Genomic DNA, 10,444 nt, shown 5'->3' with positions numbered 1-10,444 from the left:
CCAGTCAATATCTTTCGCACTCTCTCCAAAGCCTTCATTTCCTTCCCATAGTGTGGGGGCCATAACTGTACACAAACTCCAAATGTGACCTAACTAAAAGTTTTATACATCTGCAACGTGATTTACCAACTTTTATACTCAGTACCTCAGCTGATGAAGGCAGGCATGCCGTATGCCATCTTTACCATCTTGTTTACTTGTGTTGCCACTTTCAGCCATCTGCATCTTGGAATTCTGCAGTTGCATTCCATTTAATTAATACCTTTGTTAATCCTTCCTGCCAGAGTGAACTATTTCAGATTTTTCCACATCATATTCAATCCACCAGATTCTTACTCACTCATTCAACTTACCTATATCTGTCTGAATCAGATGACACGAAACTAGGTAGGAAAGTAAGCTGCAATGAAGAAATTGACAAATGGATATGGATAGTTCAGATGAATGGGCTAAGTTTTGGCAGATGAAGTTTAACATGGATAACTGAGAGGTTATCCATTTTGGTTGGAAGAGTAGAAAGGCAACTCATTATCTAAATGAATGAACTGCAGAGTACTTCTGTGCAGAGGGATCTAGGTATTCTCGTGCATGATTCACAGAAAACTAGTTTGTAGGTATGGCAGGTAACGAGAAAGACAAATGGTTTTTTTGCATTTGTTGATAAAGGAAGACAGTATAAATGTAGGGAAAACTGTTGCTGCAACTACGCGAGACATTAATGAAAATGCACTTTTGGATGTATAGCGAACGCAGTGCGATAAGTACCAATAGACTTAGTACCGGTCTGAATGAATCAAAACATGCTGTAGTAAACCAAGTGGACTAAGTAGAGTTATGAATGACTGAATAGAGACGCAATATAGTAAACAAAGAGTGATGAGTAGAGTTATCGGCATGAATGTATGAATACGATTTTGTTTAATGAGTTAATGGGAACATGTAGTTTCCTTTGTAAGAGGTTTATATTGCGATATAGTAGGGTCGACTTTGACACAAGATACATGGAAAATACAAGATTTTTTGGCTAAAAAGGGGTCTATATTTATGAGATCAACTTTTACACGAGTACATATGGTATTCAACTTTAGACCATTTCTAATCAACCTGATTAGAGATATTATTACATACCTCCGGAGCAGGTGGAACTTGGTCCTGGATCTCCTGGCTCTGAGGTAGGGACACTACATTGTGCCAGAAGAGCCCCTTTCTATGTAACTTTATCTTATTTTTCATATCCAGACATTCTAATACCCACAACCAAATGGCTTTGCCCACTACTAAAATAGCCTTGGCAATTTTCACCTATTAAGCACCACTATTAATGAACATGTTTGCAGTTGTTTGAATTAAGCGCAGAAATTATTAAGGGCAATGCAATAGCACCAAAGGCAAGGGAGAGAGGTTAAATCAAAATAGAATTTGAAGGGGAGATGAGGCACTCTACTTCTTGTGGTGCCCACCTTTCTTTAAAGGTTTCAGGAGTAGTGGTGACACCACATGCTCTCTCTCTCTCTGTGAGACCTGATGCATGGACGTAGTTACAGAAGAGGGGCAGACAACCAGCAACTATGATCCCCTACATTGCCTAATGCCTGGATCTGCTAAAGGCCAAGTTGGGCCAGGCCCAGAAGCAGACCCAGGAAGTCCTCCAACTTTTCCATATCCTTCCACATTGGATACCCAAAGATCAGGAGTGTGGGGCTGAAGTGCAACCAAAAGTGCAACAGAAGATTTTTCAAATAACAAAAAAGGGTTGCAATCGTCAACAAGCAATGGTTCGCAGACTCCATCGTGCTACCAGATAAACAGTTGGGCTGGATGTCCGTGAACCAACAGCATCAGAGTACGTATGAGAGAGGCTGAATAGGCTGGGGCTGTTTAACCTGGAGCATCGGAGGCTGAACGGTGACCTTATAGGGGTTTATAAAATCATGAGGGTACATATCGGGTAAATAGGCAAGGTATTTTCCCTGAGGTGGGGGACCCAGAACTAGAGGGCATACATTTAGGGTGAGAAGGGAAAAATTTAAAAAGAACCTAAGGGACAATGTTTTCACATAGAGGGTGGTGCGTGTGTGGAATGAGCTGTCAGAGGAGGTGATGGAGGCTGGTACAATTACGACATTTATAAGGCATCTGGATGGGTATATGAATAGGAAGGGGTTAGAGGGATATGGGTTAAGTGCTGGCAAATGGGACTAGATAAGGTTAGAATATTTGGTCAACACGGACAAGTTGGCTGAAGGGTCTGTTTTCATGATGTACATCTCTATGACTCTACTGCATGCAATACTGTCTATTCCACATCCCCACCGGTGTAGAGCCCCTTTCTATGTAACACTGGGAAGGCTGCTGCTCACCGGTTTAAAAAAACAGTATGCCAAGATATGTCCAAGCAGTAAGGGAAGGTGTAGAAGTGGATAGTGTGCTGTAGTAGCCCATACAAAAAAAACTCCTCCTCGCCAGGCAGCAGGGCATTCCCATGAGGTGCCTTGGGTTAGGAGGCACAGGTTCCTGATGGAGGTTCGGGCACCTGGGGTCAATGTGAAATTCCACCCAAGCAACGTTGCATCTCTGTGACGGTATAAGTTTTCTAAATAACATGTTCAGAGATGTTATGACACACCTCTAGAGCATGTGGAACCAGAGCTGGGGCATTTTGCCTTAAAAGTAACAACATTACCATGGTGCCACAAGAACCTCTTTGTAACTTTAGATATTTTTTCTCTGATTCTTATCATTTGATGGCATTAATAGTGCTCTATCCCTGTTTTATTTTGGAGATACAACAATGTCCTTAATGAGTGAATTGGAGACCTACTGACTAATAATTGCCTTATCGTGCTCCATGTCAAATTTCCTGTACGCCTTTTCCATAAACATTTCACTCAACAGCATAGATATCCTACCAAGGGTATGACAAAAACCATCACTAATATTAAACTGGTTTACTCTTTTATATGGGATTACAACTTAATTTGGTGACTTACATTTGTTGTCAAACACAAAGCAGTAGTAATTTTATATTCCTTACTACTTAGTGAATCAAATAACAATAAAGCCAAACACTATCTAATGTTGCCCAGAGGAGTTCACAACTAATACATGCATTTAAGGACCAAAATCTCTTGTGCTCAATAGAAGAATTTTAGATTAATCATTAATTTCCTCCTCCTCCTCACAATTCATGCAATTTTAAGGAACTTGCCTCTTTGCTTTAGGTGTTCCCTGCAAACTAATACTTCAAATTACTCCTGAAACATCTAATAACTGTTCTTTGGGTATTACTGAGATCAATCACCTATGATTTCCAACTCAATTCTGTCTTCATATGCACTAACTTGATCTGCTCAAGGTGCTTTCATTGACATTCTGCCCATCATAACTCCTTCTATTCTATTGGTACTTGTCCAAATGAGAGATTTTTGCATAATTCAGCAAGTTAAACATAAGCACTAATCCAGACAAATTGAATGTCAATTTTTTTAAACAATCTGTTAATGTCCATGATATGTTTTATATTGAAATCAAATTCTGACCAAATCTCATTATATAGTTAACAGATCATCTTGCTTGTAAATTTCATCCAAGATCTATAATGGAAGGCCCACACTTATCACAATTCAAATCATAAGCATTCATCTGACAAAATATTCTAGTTCAGTTTTTACTTATGAGAATGTGACAAGGCATTCTCGCTTTGCCCACATTCTCCACTTGATTTTGTGGACATCTGTTGTGGGATGGTAATATCACTGGACAAATATTACAGAACCCCCCAAGTTTAATATTCTGGGGACATTAGCTTGAATTCCATCATGGCAGATGTTGAAATTTGAAATCTGGATTTAAAAGAAAACTAGTCTAATAATGACCGTGTAAACCCTGCTGATTGTTTTAAAAGCACATCTGGTTCAGTTCTGCCCTTTAGGGAAGGAAACATGTCATCCTTACCTGGTCTGACTTACATCCACAGCAATGTAGTTGACTTCTAACTATTCTAGGGGCATTTAGGAAGGGCCTGGCTAGTGTTGCCCACATCCTGCCAATAAAAAAGGCCAAGATATCCAAATTAGTCTTCAACTAACCAAATGGCTCAGACTCTATGAACATCAGGAAATAATCATTATCTGACAATTTGCACTGCCTATCTACCATGTTCTACAATAGTCTGTAGGATTCTGTCTGAATTGTTTTTTCCTTTTTCAAGTAACCAGTCTCTGGTACTATGTTTGTCACCAGAAAACCAAGTGGTGAAGAATAGAATTGGAATCAGAAATTTTACAATCTTTTTATAAACATATAGATGAAAATGAGGAAATGATAAGCAAGTTTGCAGACAACATGAAGATTGGCCAGATAGTTGTGAATGAGGAAAGAGGTCTTGGATTACAGGAGGTTATGGATGGATTGGTCCAATCGGTGGCAGATGAATTTAACCCTGAGAAGCATGAGATGTGCTTTGGAAGAAGTAGTGTTATGACATGGGGTAAATCCCTGCACTAATTTAAATCCGACACACAGAGAAGCTCACTTTGCGGCATAATCTGTCAAAATTCGAGAGGCAAAGAACTATCCCAGAGGTCACTATTTAAAGGAAAAATGAACAACTTTATTCTTTAAGTCCAACAGAGAAAATTAAAACCAACAACTATTTACAACTCCTTTTTCTTAAACCTATCTTTTACCTTCCAGTCTACAATACTGGTCTGATTAAAAAAAAAATCACATTTCAAAACCCAGTCAGCTTTGTCGATTTTCCTTTGTAGATTTTCCTCTGTAGATTTTCTCTAGGTTGGTTTCAATGTTCTGTTGCACAAATTTCTTATAGACATGTATCTTTCAGAGAGCTCTTCAGCTAGCAGTCTGTACTTGTTGGTGGCTTGGTAGTTCTCTTCCTAACTGTTCAAAATGTCTGGTGTTATACTCCAGCATATATGGTTTCATTGGTTTTAATATTATCAAAATACTAAATTCCAATTTGATTGGACTTTGGTATCTTGGGGCATAATTTAAACTGGCCAAATTTGAATTTGTTTTTGTTTCATGGCAACTCGCCTGCAGCTGTTTGTTTTGACAAAGTGTTGCATTTTTACTTTGTTCAGGACTCTCTGTGCTTTGTCAGTCCTTGCTAGCTTTTTAACTCTCTTAAAGATACAGTACACCTGTACACCTTAATAACACCTTCCCCCTTAAAAAGAAATCATAATGAAAATATGGCTTCGTTTCTTTTCTCTATTCCTTAACCACATATATATAATATTGAACAGATACTAATCTTATCTAAATGTTATCAGCTAAATCCGCAATAACGCATCTGCGATTAGATTCACAAAATGTACCATATGTAAATTAAGGTCTGTAATATAAGACTCCAACAAAATCGTCTCATTTCTTGTCTTTAAAGCATCCCAAGAATGTAAGAGGATTGTGATCTGTGTACACAACTCCGACACATTGTTCGTGACATACACATTAAAATCTTGTAAGTCCAGTACCAAACTCAATAGTTCTTTTTCACTCGTGGAGTATTTCCTGTGGTGGATGTTGAGTTTTTTTGAAAAGTAATCCACTGGCCGTTCAATCCTATCATCATCTTCCTGTAGGAGTACAGCTCCAACTCCTAAGTCACTAACATTGATGGCAACTTTGAAAGGTTTAGAAAGATTTGGTATAGCTAAAACTGGTGCAGTGGTTAATATTGCTTTCAAATGGTCGAATGCCTCTGGCATTGTTCTGTCTATTGAAACTTTGTGTTCTTCTTCAGCAAATCGGTTAAGGGTGCCACTAAACTGCTGAAGTTTGGAACAAACTTCTGATAGAATCCGCTTAGTCCCAAACATCAAAGCACCTCTCTCTTCAAGGTTGGTCATGGAAATTCCTCGATGGCCTTCGTCCTTGCATTCCGTGGGGTCATCCTTCCACGAGCAATGTTATGATCCAAGAATGTCATCTCTGCTTTTGCGAATTCTGTCTTGTTTAAGCTTATTACCGCTTCGTTTTTTGTAGTCGTTCAAAGAGCTCTGCCAACTGTACCATATGAGCTTTCCAGGACTTACAAAAGATCACTACATGGTCCAAATAGATTGCACAGTTTGTTAACCCAGCCACAACTCTGTTCATGAGACTTTGGAATGTGGCAGATGTGTTCTTCATTCCAACGGACATTACTTTGAATTAATATAGCCATTTGGGTTTACAAATGCAGAAATTTCTTTCGCCATCTCTGATAAAGATACCTGCCAGTAACCATGCATTAAGTCCAACTTGGTGATGTAACTGGCTTGTGCAACCTTCTCGATACAGTCCTTGAATCTCAGTATTTGATATGAGTCCAATTTTGTAACGGCGTTGATCTTCCGATAATCCATACAAAATCATTGAGTCCTATTCGGTTTGGGAACTAAGACAATCGGTTAACTCCACTTGCTCTGGCTCGGTTCGGATGATATCCTTGTTGAGCATGGCCTCCACCTCCTTTTGGACCTGTCTGGCTTTGAAAGGATTAAGCCAATAGGGGTGTTGTTTTATCGGAACAGTATTCCCTATGTCTTGTTCATATACATTAGTCCTCCCCATCTGATTTCCACATCTGTCCTCATACAGCAGTAAAAAAACTTTTAATTGCATTCTATGCTCCTAAGACAGATAGTTTACTAATCTATCCCACTCCTTCATTTTTTAACATATTTTGAGGCACATCGAAATCCACAACATCTGGATTTGATTCCTCACTCTGTGGGGCAGTAACTACCACCTGTTTCTCCAGTTCTTTATCTCTTCTAGTTCTCTGGAGGGGACCTACATTCTCATTTATAACCCACGAGAAAGGTTCTTCAAATATGGGAATTGGCAATAAAGGTGCTGGTTTTATTACTGCCTGTGGCTTACTACCATTTGGCATGTATGACATATATGGCAAAAGTTAACTACATCCTTAAGCATTCCAGGCCAATAAAAATGTTTTTATATCTTAGCCTGAGTCTTTTGTACTCCTAGGTTACCTCCTACAGGTGGCTAATGTGCTCCCTGTAACACTTCCTGCCTGTATGCTACTGGCAACACAATCTGGTGCACTTCTGCCCACTTCACCTCTGCACTAATCTGCTGAATTCTTCATTTCTGTCTTCGGATTCTAACTTTCCGATAATAACCCTCAGGAATATCCTCTGCCTCCTTTTCAGGGTACACATCCACATCTTTTATCATCTTGTCTTTCTGTTGCAAGTTCCTTAGCCTTTCAGGACTAAAAACTTCTGTCTGATGCTCTGCATGATCAGAGTTTTCCTGCACTATTATGTCAAACATGGTGTCCGCTAACTGAACCTCAACTACTTCAACTTTGTCCTTAGGTTTTGCTTCATGCTGTGACTTATGATAGTGGGATCTATTTACTACACAGTCTGGGAAAACACCAGGATATGTTTCTTTTAACTTCTCAGTTTCTTGGTCTTCCTTGGGTTTTACCACAACAAGGAGTGCCACTCCCACCTTGAATCCTGCTGAATCATTCCCAAAACAAACTGGATTCCTGGGCACTCTATAAATCACTCCCACTGTAACTTCCCCAGTTTTGAGTTGGCAAGAGGGGAACGCTACATTTCTGTCCATCTATCCCACAAATTACCACACTCTTGGGTAACAGATCAGAAAGAGTGCAAATTTGCTCATCTCTTACTATTAGAGACTGGTTCTCTCAAAATTATTACTTTGTGTCCTCCCCCTGTTCTTTCGGAGTACATTTTACCCACAGAGGTGAATTCTTTATAGAGATCAGGTACTAACTCCATACCCAGCCCTCGCCTAGGCTGTGCACTCTCCTGCAGCTACTCGGATCTTCTTGGTGTTCCCTTTACTACTTTCACTAAGTGAGTTTTGAGAAGATTGGGGCGGCACGGTGGCACAGTGGTTAGCACTGCTGCCTCACAGCGTCAGAGACCCAGGTTCAATTCCCGACTCAGGCGACTGACTGTGTGGAGTTTGCACGTTCTCCCCGTGTCTGCGTGGGTTTCCTCCGGGTGCTCCGGTTTCCTCCCACTGTCCAAAAGATGTGCAGGTCAGGTGAATTGGCCATGCTAAATTGCCCGTAGTATTAGGTAAGGGGTAAATGTAGGGGTATGGGTGGGTTGCGCTTCGGCTAGGCGGTGTGGACTTGTTGGGCCGAAGGGCCTGTTTCCACACTGTAAGAAATCTAATCTAAAGATTGTTAGCTCAGTTTGAGGTTCTGGATGTAGCTTTGCTCGCTGAGCTGGAAAGTTCATTTCCAGACATTTTGTCACCCTACTAGGTAACATCTTCAGTGGGCCTCCAGGCAAAGTACTGTTCATGATTCCTGCTTTCTATTTATATGTTTGACTTTCTTTGGGTTGGTGATGTCATTTCCTGTGGTGATGTCATTTCCTGTTCTTTCTCTCAGGGGGTGGTAGATGGGGTCTAACTCAATGTGTTTGTTGATAGAGTTCCAGTTGGAATGCCATGCTTCTAGGAATTCTCATGCGTGTCTCTGTTTGGCTTGTCCTAGGATGGATGTGTTGTCCCAGTCGAAGTGACGTCCTTCCTTATCTGTATGTAAGGATACTAGTGAGAGAGGGTCGTGTCGTTTTGTGGCTAGTTGGTATCCTGGTAGCTAGTTTTCTGCCTGTTTGTCCAATGTAGTGTTTGTTACAGTTCTTGCATGGTGTTTTGTAAATGAGATTAGTTTTGCTTGTTGTCTGTATAGGGTCTTTCAAGTTCATTAGCTGCTGTTTTAGTGTGTTGGTGGTTTTGCAGGCTACCATGATGTCAAGGGGTCTGAGTAGTGTGGCAGTCATTCCCGAGATATCTTTGATGTAGAAGAGAGTGGCTAGAGTTTCGGGATGTGTTCTGTCTGCATGTTTGGGTTTGTTGCTGAGAAATCGGCGGACTGTGTTCATTGGGTACCCATTCGTTTTGAATACACTGTATAGGTGATTTTCCTCTGCTCTGCGTTGTTCCTTTGTGCTGCAGTGTGTGGTGGCTCATTGAAATAATGTTCTGATGTAGCTTTGTTTGTGGATGTTGGGATGATTGCTTCTGTAGTTCAATTTTTTTTTTCGTCTTTCCATTGCTTTCCTTTCTTGTGTATTGAGTGTGTTTCCTTCCTTTTTTCTGCTTAATGTTGGTGCAACTACCTGTCTGATGGGTTTGCTGAACAAATTATTGTTATCCTACCTGCAGACAAAGGATGCTTGACATTCTAAATCGAAGAGACTACATTGAAAAAGTGAATGCACGACTTTCAGATACCAACACTTACCAACAAGTGGCGATAGACCCGACCCCACAACTAGAGAACTGACTCACAGCCCTACTCAAAAAACTTAAGAAAGCTAAGAAATAAATAAGACCGACTTCCAAAATATGAAACCAGATGGATCCAACACACCACACTTCTACAGATTACCCAAAATTTACAAACCAGAAGCCCCCCTCAGACCCATAGTCTCGCTCTTTGGAACACCAACCCTCTCTCACTAATATCCTTACATACAGACAAGGAAGGACACCACTTTGACTGGGACAATACATCCATTCTTGGACAAGCCAAACAGAGACACGCACAAGAATTCCTAGAAGTATGACATTACCACAGGAAATGACACCAACCCAAAGAATGCCAAACACATAACTAGAAAGCAGCAATCACGAATAGTGCTTTGCTGGAGGCCCATTGAAGATGTTCCCTAGTAGGGTGACAAAACATCTGAAAATGAACCTTCCAGCTTAGCGAGCAAACCTACATCCAGTACTTTCATTAATACCACTGGCTTAGTTTCTTTTACCAAATCATTTCCCACAGTACCTTTCTTTAATGACCAGCATTGTGACTTTGTGTCCCATCTTTTGGCAGTGAAAACACCTTTTCCCACTGCCGTTCTGAAACCACCGGCACTGTAATCTTCTATGTCCCATTCCATTACAGTGAAAACACCTGAGGCCTTTCACCTCCTTGGGCTTCTTTAACCTGGGATAAACTCTTACCAGTGTTCTCTACTCTTTCTTTCATAGTGTAGGCTCTCCCCTTCTCCCAACTTCTATCCCCCACAGGACGAAATTCTAGCTGGAAGCTTATCTTATGCACTAACATGTATTCATCTCCTAATTTTGCTGCCCTTCTCACTTCCTGAACTTTTTGTTCCTCTATGTGAATTCTTACCATCTCTGGAAGTAAGTTTTTAAACTCCTCCAGCAGAATAATCTCTCTTAGAGCCTCATCAGTCTTATCTATCTTTAAGCCCGCACCCATCTAGCAAAATGACTATATTTAATTCTTTCAAACTCAACATAAGTCTGACCTGGTTCCTTCTTTATATTTATGAACTGCTGTATATATGATTCTGGTACCAATTCATAAGCACTTAAAATAACCTCTTCATAATCCTTGACCCATTATCTGACAGTGCAGCAAATATCTCACTAGCTCTGC

This window comes from Chiloscyllium plagiosum, chromosome 17 (assembly GCF_004010195.1).
Source record: "Chiloscyllium plagiosum isolate BGI_BamShark_2017 chromosome 17, ASM401019v2, whole genome shotgun sequence".
Lineage (NCBI taxonomy): Eukaryota > Metazoa > Chordata > Chondrichthyes > Orectolobiformes > Hemiscylliidae > Chiloscyllium > Chiloscyllium plagiosum.
This window is presented reverse-complemented; position numbering follows the sequence as displayed.